This window comes from Phalacrocorax carbo, chromosome 3 (genome assembly GCF_963921805.1).
Source record: "Phalacrocorax carbo chromosome 3, bPhaCar2.1, whole genome shotgun sequence".
NCBI classification, from domain to species: Eukaryota; Metazoa; Chordata; class Aves; order Suliformes; family Phalacrocoracidae; genus Phalacrocorax; species Phalacrocorax carbo.
Window position 1 is genome coordinate 100,408,570 of NC_087515.1, and position 20,419 is coordinate 100,428,988.

Sequence of the window (20,419 nt, forward strand, 5' to 3'; positions counted from 1 at the left end):
TTGGTATTACTCAAGAGGGTGTAGGCAATCTGCATAGATTTGCTACTGCCTCTCAAAAGAATGTGAAGAGATAACTTCAACTGCAAAGTCAGCAAAGACAGTCAACTCCCTCAGTGAACTTCTGTCACAGTTTAACCCCAGCTGGCTACTAAGCATCACACAGCCATTTGCTCAGTCCCTCCTGGTGGGATGGGGGAGAAAATAAGAAGAATAAAAGTTAGAAAACTCATGGGTTGAGATAAAGACACTTTACTAGGGAAAACAAAGACGCACATGCAAGCAAAGCAAAACAATGAATTCATTCACTACTTCCCATGGGTGGGCAGGTGTTCAGTCATCTCCAGGAAAGCAGGGCTCCATCATGTGCGATGGTTACTCGGGAAGACAAAACACCATAACTCCGAACATGCCCCCCTTTCTACTTCTTCCTCCAGCTTTATATTCTGAACATGATGTCATATAGTATAGAATATCCCTTTGGTCAGTTGGGGTCAGCTGTCTCACCTGTGCCCCCTCCCAGATTCTTGTGCACCCCCAGCCTGCTCGCTGGTGAGGTGGGGTGAGAAGCAGAAAAGGCCTTGACTCTGTGTAAGCCCTGCTCAGCAGTAATGCGAACATCCCTGTGTTATCACTGTTTCCATCACAAATCCAAAACACAGCTCCATAATAACTACTATGAAGAAAATTAACTCTATCCCAGCTAAAACCAGCACACCAGGAAATTATATTTTGTGGTGAACTGAGATGAAACTAGAGTACGTGATATTTTGGAGTACATTTTCATCAGTGAATCTCTTTTTTGCTAGACATCTGGTTGACATGTATTTTTCTATACACAAAATATTGTAGAGACACTATATATAAATGTTTTTCTGTCTGGTATTTTTGTTTAAGAGCTTGTTCTATCCTTAAGGTATTCTTCACCTGAAAAAAACCCAAAATAATCTTCCTTGTAACTCATGGGTTGGATTCTCTGAAAGACACATGCATTATTTTGCAAGAGTAATAGAATCATAGAATCATTTTGGTTGGAAAAGACCTTCCAGTCCAGCCATTAACCTAGCACTGCCACCATTAAACCCTGTTCCTATACACCACATCTACATGGGATGGTGATTCATCCAGTTCCGTGAGCAGCCTTCCTTGACAACCCTTTCAGTGAAGAAATTATTTCTAGTATCCAATCTAAACCTCCCCTGGTACAACTTGAGGCCATTTCCTCTTGTCCTATTGCTTGTTACTTGGGAGAAGAGACTGACCCCCACCTCACTACAACCTCTTAGCAGCTGGTTGGAGAGAGTGATAAGGTCTCTCCTCAGCCTCCTTTTCTCCAGGCTAAACAACCCCAGTTCCCCAGCCACTCCTAAGACTTGTTCTCTAGACCCTAGAACTCTGTTCTAGAATAGGTAGAACAACTCAGATTAAATAGATCTTTTATCTTTACTCATTTGCAATAAACGACTTGCACATTACGCCAGGTTATAATTTGCAAGGGGTAGAACACCACTTAAGTTGCAAACACCTTAATTCTTGAGGGAAGCAACCAAGAGAAGATAAAAAATTTCCAACATTGAGATTCTGATCCCATGAACTAGGAAAGGTAAGGCTTTATCTTACTCTCTAATTGTTTTACTTAGTCTTTTAAATGAAATGTTCATGTGCGTAAAATTCTTTAGAGTACTTTGCTTTTTCAACCATTGCAATTTCTAATAAAGTGCTTTTCCAACCTGTTAAGGGGTCTAACTATAATTTCATGTGCAATCAGTGGCACTTAGTAAGAGCTTATCATTTGGACTTCTGAACCTCTCTAATGTGGTCCTAACACATCAGAACGAGAATACAGTTAAACTGAGGATACAGTTTTTGTGACACATTATTGCATAAAATATCTATGTTCACCAATGAGAAAAATGAGAGACTAAATTCATATATAAACACCTATTCTCATACCAAGCACAGCAGCGCTTAAAAGTTAAGTGCCAGACTTCATGAAGGATTCTTCAAAATGTTGAAGGTACTTTAGTGCTCTAACCGACAAATGCAGTGTATTAAGTATACAAAGCTTTTACAGTAACTGGCAAAGTAAGTGAGGGAAAGATGAATGGCATTGGGTGTCCTGAAGGTAAGGCAGACCTTGAGTAAACAACTTCATCTATATTGTCTTGATTCCCAGGCCTGATGGTGCGGACTGAAGTACGTACATATTGCGGAAGGTATATGCTGGCCCCATCCATACTGCACGACAGGTGGAATAGTTCTCCAGTGAGCTTTGTATCTATATAGTCTGGGCCTTTCTAGCATACACCATGTTTACCAGTTGAACCTTAGCCCTGAGTTTCAGCTGTCCCTGATTTAAGGTTTAATACAGTGCAGCCTGAATGTGGGAACCATGGCCTATTTTTGCTAAGAATGTTGGTATGAAAGAATAAGTACATCACCTAAAACCATGTTAGGTAAGAAAAGCAGGGCACAAAGAGTAACTGTTGAGATGGTGATAAAACAGGATGCCAGAGGAAAAATACTGACAAGAGAAGGTATAAAAAATTAAGCCAAAAAAGCGCAGAGGTCAGCAACATGCAAGGGAGACCAACATTTCCCCTACTGACTTTCAGTTGCTTGAGTTGTTTATTGAGTGTTTTAGCGAGGATTACTCTTCGGTACCTACTATGTGAACTTGTCAATAAATATCTTTCTTACAGAGTTGCTCTGTAAACATTAAAGGACATCAGAATATGAGTGACCTAGAGAAAAAGGGTTACATGTCAGTGTGATCATATTAGCACTGAGGTTAACATGCTCGATACATGCTGGAAAATTCTGTTTAACCCTCATTGCAAAAAATGTGCAGCCTATTATTTATACTGCCACTTCCAGTGCTTCTGTCCCTGTTGCCACTTCTGTTGCTTTTCTCATGCTTGTGACTGGGAAACAATGACAGTACCTGAGGCCCCTTACTGTGTTATCCTCATTCTTTGAGATGAGTCGGATGAATCTAGCCATCCTGGAGAAGGTTCAAAACGTCAGGATACAGGAGGGGTTGACCAGAGCATCCAAAACTGCCAAGAAGACGTTCATTACTTTCTTGAGTTTTCCAACACATTCCTTCTACAGACCAGCCATCTAAGGGCTGGTGTGTACCATGGGTTCAGTTACAGTAAAATGTTGTGACTGTGGAAGACAAAGCTTTTTTACAGAACCTTACATGGTCTTCAGTCGCAGTCACAGACTTTGTGTGACCAGTCATCACATTTAGATTCCCCATTGGCATGGAGGCACTAAATGAGACCGGCGTTGCCATACACTGAACCTGCACATGGATCTCATGGTTGTGTTGATGGGGAGGGCAGCCATGACCCTGCTGTTTCTGAAAATGTGAAGGCATGGGATGGGCTGTACTCCTAGAGGGAGTAACATCATCTTGAAACTGAAGTTGCTTCTTTTGTTCTGTGTGTATGAGATTATTGGTCTTTACATACCAATGTGCATGGTTATGAGGTAATGACTGTCAAGACTATCTTTTGGCTATGAGGCACTTACATACTTCCTGACTTTCAGTGGACATCAGTGAGCCAATTTGCATAATAGTTCTTGGATTTATGGGAGTTTTGCTGTCAAGGACTAAGCTGTCAAAAAATACAGAATGGACCCAGACACAAACCATTCTCTCAGCCGTACTGAGATTTCTTCTTAGAAGGAACTGTTTGGTTTGCTCCAGAAGGAAACCCATTGGCAAGCTTGCATTCATAACCTGCTGCAAAACAGCAAGCAAATTAACAGGAGATTGTCCTTTTTTAACTGCACTTTTGGCAATGTACAGAATTTTTTCTTAGACTTTTGTTTAAGGGCGCTAAATACTATGTTACTACATAAGTGGTGGGCTGCATAAGCAGAAATTCTCTTCTTTCTGCATTTTTCAGTGAAGGGTGTAATGATTTCTGTGCTTAGCGGTGAACTTAGTGCCCTATGCAAAACTGTCATAGAGGGCCTTTAGAAGACTTAAATACAGGGAATAGTTTATGAATCCTAAATCACCATCAGCAAGAGACTGGAGACTCTCTCATAGTGGTCTCACAAACACTTCTTAAAATAATCAGTCAATAATTAAACTGTGTTGACAGAAAACTGAAATTCACCACTATTTATTTCTTATAAATTTCTAACAGCACAATTCTATGGACTCAACTAACAATATTTTACAGTATGTTTAAAAATTCCTGGTTTTATTGTGTGCCTTTTACTTTGGTGTTATCCTTACTACCTCATGTTCCCTCATGTTGAGCTTATTATGATAGCACCTGTGCTGCAGGTTAAGGGTTAGGGTCATGTAACACAGGTATCTCGCTCCTGGGAGTTTCCACAGTAACTCCAGAGAAGCTGTAACACAATTATGGTTAAAACAGACAAAAAGTTCGAAGCAACATTGCCTGACAGCATTTGTTAGGCACTGCATAAGACTATAATTCCTAATAGTGGTAGAGTACATATATATATACTCTCAAATACTCTCAACTATTGCACAAACTGGTTGTTTGACTTTTATAGTGGTCATAGCAAAAATGAATCTTAAGGAAGCACAAGAAAACATAAAAAGTGAGGCTTTAGTGAGTTAGTTGCCTACATAATGTCTGTGTGGAAAGAAAGCAGTATCCAAACAAGAATTATTAATGAAGTGCAGGAGATTAATTGACTGTGAAGTCAAATCTTATCCTGTAGAGATTAATAGCGAAAATTCTCATTTTTCTCAATGGGAGCAAAATTTAGCCCTCAGCTTATATGACATTCATTAAAACATTCAGAAGTTGTAAGGTTTAATAGCAGTATCTTTCATATTTCATTAATATGTCAAGGTGACAACTAATAGACTACAGATATCACAAGTCTGAGAGCAGCTTTTTTGTTCTGTTTGACATTTGTCTCCTTGACCCCTTTATACTTCCTGGGTCACGTAGAACAATCACACCACTTAATTATCTCCCCCTGTCAAAAAAGCTCTGGAAATACAATTGAATGGAGGAAGCAGAAAGACATATTCCACCTTTTCTGGGACTGAAACAAGCAAATGCCACTAGTTTAGAAACCCTCCTTATGCAGGAGTCGTGCCAGCAGCAAGGGTTTTACCATTCATAATGATTGCATCAAGTTGCACACAACCAGCAGCACTCAGTACAGCGTCGTGACCTGCAGGAAACCATTCCATTTGTAAAAAGGTCAAACATTCTTTGCCTTAAGCTTTTGAAATGAAGCAGAGAAAACAATTTCAGGGCTATTTACTACCCAGTTCTCTGACAGCTTTTGTCCTAGCTTCCTGTAAGAGATATTTGCTTTTATAGTCACAATCCTTTAAGTAAATATGATGCTTGTGGCTACAAAAAAGCATTTGATTGTTTTCTTTGAGTCATAAAGCTTTTATCTTGTTTCCAAAATCATAAAGTGTGCCTGGCAATGTATTTTTTTTCAGAGTTAATGACTGATGCCCTGTCTATACATTTTAGGTATTCAGATAAGAATACAGATGATCATAGAATAATGCTAGTAATGTAGAAAAAGATTTATAATGTTTTTGCTACTGATGTAAGTATGACCACTCTCAAAATCAAACAAAAATTATTATTGCCAAGTTCCAATTTTATGTTGCATTTCAAATCCTTTACTATGCTTCTGGCTTTAGGAGAATATTTGAAAATGAGATATAAACTCCCTTCAGCATTGTTTAAACACAAACTACATACATGACCAATATAATTTTTAAATAAGCAATTGAGTCCAGAAAGGATTCTGACTTATCAGGGGAAAATAAGAACACAAAATCTGTGAAGAAAATCCCAAACCTCTAAATGAAAGAAAGCAATGCCTTTTTACGAGACAAAATGTGTTGCAGACTACTGTTTTCAAACCTTCCACCACCTGCAGTGAACCTAAACACTAGTGAGCCCTTTCAGTGTATCAGAAAACCATAGCACAACTGTTAGCCTTTGCCAACAGCAAAGGGAGGCATGAAATGACAAGAAGGGTGTATTTCATCAAAACAGTATATTAGCAAGAAATACTGGCAAAGTTTGCACTAATAGTGCCCACAATATGACATATTCCAGAAGTATCAGTCACTTGCACAGGCATCCTGATTCTCCCCTCAAAACTGAAGAAACCTCTAGAGTATCCAGCAACATTTTGCTTTCCAACATTTCCCTTGTTCCTGCTGCTCTCTTTTGAAAGTATCCCTAAAGCACCATCAGGTTTATGACTCCATCAATCTGCAAGAAAGACTTACAGTGAAATAATGGTCATCTGCTCCTAAATTAAAACTGTGTCATAACACTGGGGCCTGATATCTCTAAACTTGTTAATGCCTGTAGGTAAAACATTAAAAGGAGAAAAGACTCTTTCCCCAACATGAGGTATATGACACTATTATGATGTTAGTAAAGGACTTCAGTGTAACAATGAGAGAAAAAATAAAGAAGTTTGAATTAGGCTGTTTATTTGTGTGTAGTTTGTAGCTATGTTCATGATACTTAAAAACATTACTGAAATTAAAATCAACAATAGTGCAAAACAATTACCTAGCTTATTGATGATACACCCTCTGGCTAAGGGTGCAAATTAGGATGGAAACTGATGAATGAATATATACCCTTAAATATATACCCTTAAATATATACCCTTAAAAAAGCTAACCAGTAAATTTAAACTTGGAAAGAATCCCAGAAGAGCAGATTTCAGGGCACTCGCTAATAACTACTCCCCCACTGTAGTGCCTTGATGCAATGTTGGTGTATAATAATGTTTTACTTTGAATATATGCTACAGTTTTGGTGCATGTCTGGTCTTCTTGGTTCAGCATTCATCTGTGTAATTTTTCAGTTTCTTCATGCCAGCATTTTCTAGTAAAAATCTGTTCCATTTAGGAGTTCCTAATAATTTCTATTCAGAAAAGTATACAGAGCTTTAGAGATCATCTAGACTATGGTTTGGCTACCCATCCAAGATGTCTATGAATAGTACGTTGTTTTTTTGAATCATTACAACATGTGCATATGGGTTTTCTCAACTGGATTATAAACTTCTCTAGCTTACATTAGGTTTTTATGATAAAGGTGAATGAATCACCCCTTTTCCCTGAGCTCACCCTGGGCTTAGAAGTTTAATTAATTCCTCCTCAAAAGGATCAGATGTTTAAAAGAAGAGATATTGATAGGACACTGAAATTTGACTCTACAGGAATTAGTGTTGTACAGAATATTCTTCTGATTTCTTTTCATTGTTACTTATTTCATCATGTTTCATGGCCACTGAGATTCTTTTTCTATCAATTAAATAAAATATCCAGTATTATCCTATTCCATGATCTTGCAGTCTGAATTCTCTTCTAATCACCATGGTTTGTGTCACTTTGAGTGCCGATATTGCCTTTTTTTTTGTGGCAAAAGCCATCTGACTAGGGTTAATGTAGACTCTAAGTTGCTGATCATGAGGTAATTTGTTCAGGATTGCCTAAAAAAATCATAATTTGATGGAATTCTCTTTTTCTTGTACTGACAATTCAGTGTTGACATGTTACCAGTTTAGTCCCATACAAAAGTAAATTTCAACCTATTTAGTTTAGTTTTAACATCAAACTATTTATTTTAATTTTAACAACTTTTGACATGCCTGGTCCTTTTCATTTATTGTATCATATGAATTCAATAACTAAAAGATTTTCCGGTAGCATCTCTTGGACACAAACATTGAAGTCAAATGAGATGGTTCCTATTCTTGGAGAATCTGGGGGCTCCAGATGCATAATAACACAAGTACAATATCACAGAATCATACAATGGGTTGGGTTGGAAGGGACCTTTGAAGTCATCTAGTCCAACCCCCCTGCAGTGAGCAGGGACATCTTCAACTAGATCAGGTTGCTCAGAGCCCCGTCCAGCCTGACCTTGAATGTTTCTAGGGATGCAGCTTCCACAACTTCTCTGGGCAACCTGTTCCAGTGTTTTGTCACCCTCATAGTAAAAAAATTTTTTTCTTATACCTAGTTTAAATCCACCTTCTTTTAGTTTAAAACCACTTCCCCTTGTCCTGTCACAATAGGCTCTGCTAAAAAGTTTGTCCCCATCTTTCTCATAGTCCCCCTTTAAGTACTGAAAGGCTGCAATAAGGTGTCCCCGCAGCCTTCCCTTCTCCAAGTTGAACAAACCCAACTGTCTCAGCTTTTCTCCATAGGAGAGGTGTTCCATCCTTCTGATCATTTTTGTGAGTCTCCTCTGATCCCGCTCCAACAGGTCCATGTCTTTCCTGTGCTGAGGACTCCAGAGCTGGATGCAGTACTCCAGGTGGGGTCTCACAAGAGTGGAGGGGCAGAATCACCTCCCTCGACCTGCTGGCCATGCTTCTTTTGATGCAGCCCAGGATATGCTTGGCCTTCTGGGCTTTGAGCACACATTTCCAGGTCATGTCCAGCTTTTCATCCACAAGTCCTTCTCCTCAGGGCTGCTCTCAATCCCTTCATCCCCCAGCCTGTATTGATACCAGGGATTGCCCTGACCCATGTGCAAGACTTGCACTTGACCTTGTTGAATCTCATGAGGTTCACATGGGCTCACTTCTCGAGCTTGTCCTGGTCCCTCTGAATGCCATCCCATCCCTCCAGCATGTCAACTGCACCAGCTTGGTGTCACCTGCAAACTTGCTGAGGGTGCACTTGATCCCACTGTCTATGTCATTGATGAAAATATTAAACAGTACTGGGCCCAGTATGGACCCCTGAGGAACACCACATGTCACTGAATATAGGACAGGTCAGATAGAAACTTTATTAACCACAATCATAGAGAGAGAATGTTCTGACTGCATCTCCCCCTCTGCTCCCCTGTTCTCTTCCAAATGACTGCAGAGACCCAAATTGTATACTGTTTTAGGAAAAAAAAAAAAAAAAAAAAAAGAAGTGAGGAAAAGTAATCTTTTCAACTTTAAAGTTAACAAAGCCAGGTATCCATCCCTGGGATGGACTTCTTAAGTAGCTTGCCAACTGCCACAATTCTAAGAAGGAATCAAACTGTAAATAATGTGACAATATGGAGAGCTGGTTCTTGGTGGAGCCTATAGGAGTGCCACTCCCAGTGTCATCTTAGCTCAGAAGTGGGCAGTTGGAAACGATCACCAACTGTTAGCTTTTAGTCAAAAGGAATGTTCTTTTAATTAGGATAAACTTCTAATCCAGACCTCTCAAACCTTATTATCTGAATAATTTTACCAGGACACTATCCTTGATGATAGTTTTTTTACATTAAAGAAATTAGAAGAAAAAAAATAGCATAGACCTCACTCATCATCCATTCCCTAAAACCAAAGGAAATCTGTCCAGGAATAGGTGATAGTTATTTAATTTACAGACCCAATGAGAGGTATTTTTCCAGAGGCCAGATTCAGAATCTGAGAACTGTAGTGAAATGCACTCCAACAGAGGCAGGACACCTTATCCTAGACCTGAATATAGCCCTTACCAGTAACTTATTCTCATTCAGTCTTCACTCTACAGCTTTGTTTACTCATATTTTCCATATTGTGTTTGTCTTTTTTTCTCTTCTTCTGTCTTGTCTTTCCACAGTAAGTAGCAAATAATTCATTTGTAACGTTCTCTCACTTAGAATAGCCTGTTTGTGTTTAACTGATTCTCTGTGTTTTTAAAGTATTGCCTTTCAAGATTTTTGTCTTTCTTCTCTTGCCTGAATCCTTCTTAATCTGAGTAAAGTAAAAACTTCTCTGAACTTCTGAATTTTCTTGTGTTCAAACATAACCTTCAAATCCTGTCAACTTTTGCTGCTGTCTTTGCAAACATATTGCATTTTTCTTTCACAGGCAGCATCCACACATAAAGCGGTATGTTACATCACTTTGTTGTATCATCTTGCAGTAGCTTTTTTCCCCAATCAAAACACATTCAACATTTCCAGTAAGAGAAACTGAAAGATTATATTGTTTTGTATCACTTCTTAGTGCAAATGAAGAGCACCAAATTCTTGAAGAAAACTGTCATTTGCCAAGATGACCTAGTAGAAGGAAATATCTAGGATTTTGTACAATATTTCTTTCCACAGAGAAGGTTTCTGCAAGCATTCTTAATAGTCCATATAAAATGAAGTAAGGAGTGGAGTTACTGTTTTGTCTGGACTTTTGGGTATGATAACCTGTTCCTTCATGCATGCAGAAAAAATCACCCCAGGTAGAAAACCCCCACTCTGTATTTTAAGTGTATAATTCCCAGATATTATTTGGTATATCATGTTCTTGTATATCATGTACAGAAATATATAGTGAGGATTGCTTTTAATAATCAGCACAGTACCAGGTGCTTCAGCACTTGCCCATACAATGCTGTGAGAAGATAAAAAGTATATTTATCACAAGCATTTATAGCTGTTCTTGCATGACTGCCTTTAGGATCCTGATGTCCACAATACTTATTACAAGGGATTTATCTTGTATATTTTTCTATTAGACCAGTACAAGCTGAGTAAACAAGGTAAAATCAAAAATTCATTGGAAACTGACAAAAGAATCTGTCAATGTCGTCTAAGCAACTTCTGTGTATACCCCAGAAAAATAATACAACTTTTCATTATTGTCCACTGAAAGCAAGATAAACCTGTGACTTAAAGTGGGGAAAAAAGAATCCTTAAGGTGCAAAATTCAAATCCTGATATAAAATATCCAAAAATTCAGTATTACATATCAACCTCAAATTGTCTAACAAAATACAAAACAAGAAAACACATATCAAGGAAGACTGGACTGGTAAAACTGTGATAGTGGTGTTGTCCATGAGAAGTAGATGAATTAGTAATTATTTAACTAAATTGGCAGCATAACATTCTAAATAAGAACTATTTTGTCTTTTATTTAGTTTTTATTTGTTTGAGGTTTTTCAATGTTTTCTTTGTCATTTGAAATAATAGAATTGTTAGAACATCGGGCACTAAGAACACAGGTTTTCCCCCCATTGCTTGCAAGTGATACCTTTCAAGATTACTGAAAGTCGCCAAAAATATTTTATGTCAAAAAGTGTGATCTAATTCTTTTTCCTTGCTGTAGGTGTGTTCTGAAAATTCCTGCCGATCAGCCTTACTATTCTGCTTCTTTGCTTTATTTGGCCTCACATTAATCTACAAAGTGTCAATAAATCATAAACTCTTTTATTCATGCTCAAAGTGCATTTAATCAATTTTACCCACTGCTGAGATTCTGGTATTATCAAATGTCCATTCTATCTTTGTGCACTTACTAAATAATTTAGGAATATGGTATTGACTGATTATACATTATTTTGAAGCACAGAGAATCTATAGTTATATTAAAATTTTTCAAGCTGACAAAAACTTCTTCAGTTGTTGTTGGGAAGATATAACTAATATGTTCCTTAACAGGACAGGAAAGATACCTTTTAAATAGGAAAGCTCTACCTATACAAAAAGTCTTTGTTAACATGTTTCTGTGTTATACCAAGGCTCTAATCTATATCTTATTTTTCTACTCTAAGATTTCAGACTAGCTTGTAGTATTCACACAAAACAGGCAGGAATGCCTTCTGTAGGGACTATAATTTTTTTTTTTAATGAATAGATGGCAGAGGAATAAGAAAGATGCACACTGGGCAGATACAAAAGATAACGGGCATGAGATTTGGCTGAAGTGTACTGGCATAGTCCAAAGGAAAAGGATGGGCCTAGACCTACCGAGGAGTCTATCTATTCTGTATGTCTTTCTATGCAGCCTTTTGTATTGGTTGTACAATAGGCAATCTCAATAAAATGTGATCTTTATTTTCTTTCTCATCCTAAAAAGAACATAACTGTTCAGTTGCATTAGTAGGGAGTATTTTTATTACTGTGCACATATAAGAGAATAAAGTTGACAAAACACTCTTATCACTTACAGTGGAAGGTACTAAAGACTGTTCTTGCAGGACTTCATAAGCTCAGATTTTATTTCCTACTAACTGATGACTAGTATACCTAAGTGATAAAATATTACCATATTTCATTGTGGGCAGAGCAAAGGTAAGTATCATGGAAGTGAAGTCTTTGTCTTACCTCTTACCTCAATTGTTTGTTTACTTTAAAGAATTAAACTATGTCTGACCTTGTCCTCCAGAAAAAATAGGTATAGGTACTTACCCTCAGGTCATGGATCTTGATCAGACAAAAGAATGTAAGGTATGCTGAAGGGGAGCAGAATGCTTTCTGTGTAAAGCTTCCTATCAGCTGAATATGACAGCTCCATGTTTGGTATTAAAGCTTTTTAGGATGGTATCCTGAAGAGCTGCTTTTTTCTTACTGATTCTGCAGTTCTTTCTAGGCACCAGCAAATAGCTGGAAAATTAAGACAGTGTCCTGAGGCAGGGCAACTCAGCACAAATCCTGACTTGAACATTCAAACTGAAGGACTGTTGGTCTAATGCATTTGAAATGCATTTGAAATTACAAATTTGAAACCTAATTTGAAATTAGATTTATGGTGCCTATACAAACTTAATTCTTACTCCACACTCACACGTATAGCTATTTGTGTCTATACTACTTTTGAATTAATTGAAAACAGAAATTGAATAAAGTTCAGAGGAATGGGAAAAGCTAGAGGGCATAAAGAAGGGGCAGAGGAAGTTAAATTCAAGGTATTATAAATTCATATTTGTCACTTTCAGATAAAGAGATTTTGATAGGCACAGCAAGAAGGAAGGGGGGGAAATATGATGCACTTACAACTCAGAAAAGTCAGAAATAATGTTGATAAAGAATTGAGATAGTCAAAAACATAAAAGAGACACGGGAAACATACTGGCCATAGAAACAGATTTTGTTTTCCTTTCCTCAACACAGATTTAATAGCTAAATGCTGTAATGAGGTTCTGTTTTACTAAGACTTCATTACATTTTCAAGACATGCTACTACAGAACATTTATTAGCACATTATGAAGTGTTATAAATAATTGAAACTAAGCTGCAGCTGTCAGTTGAATAAGTGCTTGTGATTCATTATTAGTACTTTCTTTTTGCCCACTCAATAATCCAGAAAATTCAAGAGTTTTCATTAAATGAGCAACTCACTACGCTGATGCGGACATGTCCTGACACTCCCTCACTGAGCTGGCACTCCTGGCTTTGCCACCTTGGGACAGTGACTCATGGTGACTGGCAAGAAGTGCTCCCTCCTGGGTACACTGTTACTCTGGAGTCTCTCCTCTGTACTTGCCTCCACAGTGACAGAGTAATTCAGCGAGAGGTTACCTAGTGCAGCCTAACATTTGGGTGGTGCAGTACTGTGGGGCAAAGTAGCATATATTTTGGAAATCCTAAATGCGGAGAGGAGAATTGAAGGGATGTCCTGTGACATGTCCCTTAGGATGGTGCCCTTAGTAAGTTATGATCACTGCAAATGACACAAAAATGCTCTGAGGACTGTGCAAATAACCAAAATACTGCCCCAAATGTTCTCCCTTGTGTCACTGTCCCATCCCACACTAATTATTAGATTGGAAAAGTTTTTTATGTTTTGATGTTTAGGAAGCCATCTCTACCAGAAAGACAGTAACTTGTGTGCCATCCTGATACCCAGACTGATTCAGACAATCCCTAATTTAGTTCAGAGAGTCAATCAATATTTTGTATAATGTGGTATGCCGCTTTTGGTTTTCATAAGCAAAGAATTGCCTTCTGAATCACTTCTTAGGCACTGAATACAAAACCACCATATCATTTATTGTTTCAGTTTGATAAGCCACTGCACTTGAATTGGTCGTTGATTAAGCAGAGCTTTTGTCTCAGATTACAATAGAAACTTGATTGTTACTCCTTTAAAACAGTAGCTGCAGCAATCTAATCAACTCTTTCATACCTGTAAATTCCAATATGATTTTGTATCCGAGACAAACACAAAGATCACTATATTTTCTAGTGTTTTAAATAAGTATATTTCTGTTGCTGTATATGCTGTGAAAATGCCTTATTCTGTGGTATTGCAGAACCACTTACCAGGTAAGAGTTCTACTTTCTCAAGTATAACACCTGCAAGCCACCTGAAAATTAGAGTCATTGTAGTGAATATGTACTATAAACTTACGGCATCCTGTTAGTGTCCCACAGGCACACACATCAAGGTGCTTCCCATGTTTGAAAATGTGTCTACAATGTAAGTGTAAAAGATTAAAATCTTATATATCCACCAGTTTATGCAAATTATTCTTGTTACTACTGTTATATGTAATTATACTTTTTTTTCAACTGAATTTACTTAAGGGTTTAATCAATGTTATTAGAAATGCATTTGTTCTAATGAGAATGTAACATTCTACAAATATTTTTTTGAAAGAGAGGAAGACTACTTTTCATTGGCCTGTAACCTGAAAAGTTCATTGATGCTGAAAGGTAGTTTGGAATAGTAGATCTCATTTTAGGTTAAGGTAGAAACCTTTTCTTTTTACATTTTGTTAGAGAGGTGTTTACATGAAAACAAGTTCTGTTTTCTAATATTTACAAATTCAAGTGTTTCTGATACTTTTTCTCTAGCCCAAGTCATGGTCTGTCTCTGGCATCAAAAGTAGTTGCTGTGAAAATGGTTATTGTATCAAAAAACAGGATTATGACCTCAGGTGAGGAATAATCAGGAGGAACAGATTAACTCTTCTGGCTATGAGATACCATCAGATGGGCACGAGAAACCTTTTAAAAATGCCTTTATTATGTTTTTAAGATGATAAGGTATAATTGAAGATCCATCGATCCGTTTGTCTTCTCCTGGAAAGGATGATTATCTTCAGGTGCCCCATAAATACAGTGTAAAAGTCCCCCAGAAGGCAGGTAGCTTGAGCAAAAACATTTTAAAAGAGATGGAGTGAGGGAATAATACTTTATGGCAGAAAGCACTGTATGAGGAGAACTTTACACAGTGTAAATAAAATACTGTTCCTACTGGAGTGATACACGTGCTTGACCTTCTGCAGCTGTTTGATCATTAGGGATCCTCAGTACAAATTTTTGTGTATCTGCAAGCTAAATCAGGCACCCAAAGGACACCTGCAGTGGCCAAGACTTTGAGTGAATTCCTAATATGCACTGAAGAATCCTGGATCAATGCAGATTATGAAGACACAGAAATATATTCCACTCTGCAAGGAATGCCATATTTTTGTTATACTATTACATGGAAGAAATTAAATTCTTTATGGCCTTCCTAGAATGCTGAAATTTCACTGTTCAAGAACTATTTATGTCTGTCTGTGCAGTTGCTATCAAGATCCTAGAGCATCTTAACTGCTTCCAGTGTTTGTTTCTCTCAATGGCATGTTGAGAACCTTTCAAAATGCAATCTAAAGTACTTAATTGTGAAAGGACTAAGAACAGTGCAGTAATGAATCCTGAAGAAGGGTTGGGAATGGAAGAAAGGAGCCTGGGAAGAAGGGTGAGGTAGGAGGAAGGTGGTTTAGGGCTTTTTTTTTTCTTTGTTTCTCACCATCCTACTCAACATTTTTATTTTTGCTATTGGCAATAGATTAAACTATTTTTCCCCAAGTCAAGCGTATTTTGCCCGTGACAGTAACTGGTAAGTGATGCCTCTATCTCAATTCAGGAGCTTTTCTGTCTTATTTTCTCAACAGAGCAGGGGGAGTGAGAGAGCAGCTGGGTGGGTGTCTGGCAGCCAGCCAAGGTCAACTTACCATGTTCAGGTATTTATCCCCTCAAAAAGTAGATACTGCTTACACACCTTGGATCATTAGGATATTGCATGACTCATCCATGGGTCTTGCCACAGACTAACATACCTATTTGATTTGTCTCACCTCTGACTCATTTAGAGAGCACAAGGGAGGTTCAACAACGACTGCATACTGCCATATCTGAAACCACTTGGCTCCTCTGAGATAGAGAGGGAAAGAAGGTGAGAGGGAGAAAGGGAATGAGAAAGAGTGTGGAAGAGGTAAAGAGAGAGGGGAGCTGGCTGTGGTTCCCTTTGCTGTGCTGACTCAGGGTGGGATCCTCTTGCCTAGACCTCAACACCTGGTGTTGTTCAAGGCCACCCATTACTCCTACATTAGTGCATTTGGACACTGAACTCTACTCCAGAAAGGGATACTTGCTTCACTTCTGCCACCCTTGTATAGCTATCCTGAACACCCTGTGTAATTGCAAATGGTCCTGGGCACACACAGGTATTTAACCAAATCATAACACCATTCTTTATTGACTCTAATGGGAGTGTAGGCACCTAGCACAAATTTATGCATCTTAACCTCCAGCTGAATCCCACTCCTAAGTTTAGCTACATTAGTCTCAAACTGAATTCTGCTTTCATAAATCTACTTGTAGCTTTCTGGACATTGGCCAGTTTCAGTCTAGAATCTGTTCAGCTGCATTACTGGGGCACTAAATCTCCTCAATTACAGCTGGGGAAATGGATTGTTTCCCTACTGCTGCTCTCATCCTTTTCTTCCTTTTTAGCTGCGTGGCTATAGCCACGGCTGCAAATAGCCTTCTTGGCTTAGGGTCAGGAACACATGACAAATTAGATTCACACATCTGGACCTCTCACCGTGTAGGCAGAGTAAAAGTGTGACTCGCTGCACTTACCAGTATACATGTGCTCATTATCAAAATCAAAAGAGAAAATGTTTTGATTCTGACCCTGAAGTGCAATAGAACAAAAATATGGACATCCCTTATTATACTTTCAGAGTTAAAGAATCCTTTGTTGCTCTTGTAAGGAAGCCTTCTTGCTGACTTCAGCAGACTGTCATTTACGTTAAGAGAATTTTTTTGACAAAACCAGTAAGAGCTAAGCAATGGAAATAATTTATCAGAACATCCACTGAAATCCTTTTTTTGTACCTATAAACTTAGGCTTGGAACAATCTACTTTTAATGACATAGTTCAACAGACTATTTGTCTATTAATTTAAAAAAATTAAACAGAATGTCCCATCTCATAATAAATTAGATGCTCTGGGTCTTTTGAAGAAAGAATAAGGAATATAAATAAAAATATTACATCTATAATTGACCAAAGAATTAATAAGTTTCTATAAATATATCAGGCAGATACCTCCAATGAAATCTCTATATATGTGGCAGATGCCATTATTCTTTCTTACTTATTCTGGTTTGTATTAGAAGTTATGTCTGTGCACCTTGCTTTTTTGTTGCTGTTGCCTCACATTTAGAAAGGATTTAGTAAAATCCTATTTCTTCTAGTACCTTTATCGTCAGTAGAATTGTACCTAAATTGTAATTTACAAGGCCATTCAGTTACATACCAGAAGTAAGAGCGTAGCTTAGGACATGCTGAGGCCAATTGCAGAAGAAAATGGTGTTATTTGGAGAAGGTGTAATTTGTCTTCAGATCTTTTATGATGGAGTGTTACACACTCCATCACTGATGGAGCTGTATCACAAGAAAGATTTAGACTGCAAAGCTTTTCTTATCTCTGGTTGATTTCTCTAAGCTTGCTGTTAGTGGGAAATAAGCATTTGGGGCAAATTTAAACCCACAACACCATATTTACAATCAGTTTTCTAAACATATCTATGCTATAACCCTTCACACAATTTTTTTTTTTACTGTAATATCCTAGCTAAGAGGGACACTCAATAAAACACACCTGACATTATCTTGCCTGTCCAGTCGCAAATTAGCTTAATATTAGGGTTATGTTTGCATCCTCTTCAGTTTCCTACTACTGCCCTGCCAGTGGCTCTGCTAAGCTCATTTAAGGACAATAAATGGACTTGCCTAATATGTGCCAAATTATTCACATGATTCCAGAACTTCCTTTATTCCCCTTTAAGCAGTTTGAGATAGAGGCTCTCACATACTGAGGCAATATCGCCACAAACATTTGAAGAAAATAAGAATGCAAAAAAGTATATTTATAAGTAACCCTAAAGTTACAGTAGTACTCATCATCATTGTCAAACCCAGTTTTGAACTTTCAGCTCCAAAGAGTTCAGCCAAACTTTCCTCAAGGTACATGAAGAGTGGGGGAAGGCAGATAGAGAGGTCATGCTGACAGCTGTAGGGCAGAACAGAGATGCTCTGCTATTCTGTGCCATGCAGCTGTCCTGAAGCAGCTGGGGAGCTGGGACTTTGTTTTCTGAGGGTGTAAAGGAGATGGGTGTAGTTCAGAGCTTGTGCTTAGTCTCCTATTGCTGCAGCTACACTTCTACCAGTGCGGTTTAAAACTTGCGTAGGCATGTCCAAATAAAAATACATGTGTAAATATATGTAAGCAATCAAAAAGCATTTGGAGATTTACAAGACATAAATAATACACTCTTATTATTTAGATGTCTGTTAATAATAACAACATTCTTGTCCATTTCTCATCATGCTCCCCATTTTCAGCAACTTGTTTCTCTTCAACTTACAGCTGTTATGATGATGTTGTGTGGAAAGTAATTTAACTGCAGATGATTCACTATTTGTGAAGAAAGCCAGAAAAGTGCTGGCACACAACTTAATTGAAGAATATTTGTGTCTGTTCTCTGTTAATTTGTATTTTACCTTTAAAAAAGCCCAAACAACAAAACCTCTATGTTACTGTGAAAAAAAGTTAGGAATTGACCTGTGTTCCTGTTTGGAAACTCCAAAATCTGAAATATTATAGTGCTCACTCCTAAATATGTCCTTTGGTCTTGGCACTTAAAGTTTAGGGATGACCATGAATTCATCTGCAAAGAACTGTCTTGGATTCATACACATGCAACTCTTTGGACCTTGCACACTTATTCCTTCATGCTGAAATTACTGTGAAGAGAGGAGAGGAGAGGAACTGTCATTTCTTCCTATTTTCTTGCACACTTTGCCATTTTTCTATGCTGTAGTATCAGATATACCTTCCATTCAAATATAAAGAGACATTTTTATTTGTTTTGATGTACACGAGTTCTGCATTTAAGCCCAAGAGTAGAATGTAGCCCTAATTAGCTATTTTAGATCTCTATTTTTATTTTTGACTTTTTATTTTACCTTAGAATCCATCACACCAAATCTAATACTTGAGTAAAACTTATGCCAATATATTCATTTTGTTCTCATAACCATTGAGAATTTGCTCTCAATGTTTTATGTTCCACTAAGACTGTTATTAAATGTGACCTTCTAGCTTTATTTGGAGGCTCTTTTCCTATTTTTAATGACTGTATTCTATTCTTTGTTCTCCCAAGAAATTGAATGCTCTTATTACTATTCTTTTGCTATCAGACAACTTAGGATACTTGAGCATACTCTATAACCATTCCTGATCTTTATAAAAATGCATCAGTTTTACCAAATAAATCATTGTGGCTGTCTCAGCATTTGTTGTCCTATAAAAAGCAGAGCGCTCTTCCTCAAGCTTTCAAGCATTCTTCCGTTCCTAGAGTTCACCTTAAACTGTGGTTTGCAACTACCATTTTGTCTTTTTGGTTTAAATAATTGGATTACAGCAAAAGACTATTTAGAACCTAGAAGTTCATCCACCTCTGAGCAGTTATACTCTAATTAGAAATATAGTTTAGGAGTTCATCCACACATTACAAACAAAATAAAACAAGCAAAACTGAGAGCTACCTTCTCATTGCAGGACCAGAGATAGTTAGGAGATTCTACTCTGCTTAACTACTCTACAGCAATGTTTAAGTAATAAATATTTTGGAAGTAACAGTGCAGATATTATTCATATAGAACGAGTATAAGGAAAAGCTGGTTGCATAACTCACATAAGATAATTAATGATCGTATAAAAAAATAGTGCAAGTAGGCAGGGATAAAATCAAGACTGAACACAATATGTTTCAATTAACAAGACAAAAAGTAATAAGAAAAGCTTTAAGAATATATTGGAACTAAAAAAGGAATAAAATGAGAGGAAAGACGCATAACAAAGAAAGTAATGAATGATACAAAGAAGAACTTTCCGTTTAGTTTAATTTTTCTAGGAAAAGTGAACTGTGACCAGATTCACTAAATTAATTTAAAATTGAGTAGAAATTTAGGGCAAAGTCCAGAAAGAAGAGTTTAAAGAATACTGAGGTATCATAGAAGCATGCAAGTTCAGAAAGCCTGATGAATGTGTCTGGTAAACTAACTAAACCACTCTTTGAACTATCAAACTTTATCTTTAGAATTTCTAAGAACAGAGGAAGCAACCCTGGGCTGAAAAAGTTAATACATCTAACAGGGTAGAAAAGACACCTTGAGCAATATTGGATAAATCAGTGTACTTCAGGGGCCTTGAAGTATGCTTAAACCAACAGGAAAACATTTCTAGAAAACTAAATGTTAATGAAGTGACACAAAAAAAGAAAATGTAAGCTTTTCTGGATCATGACAAATGAGTCTAAATTCACTCTGATGCGAAGTGAAAAGGAAGCAGATATTATACAGGGAGAAACAGAAGTGTTT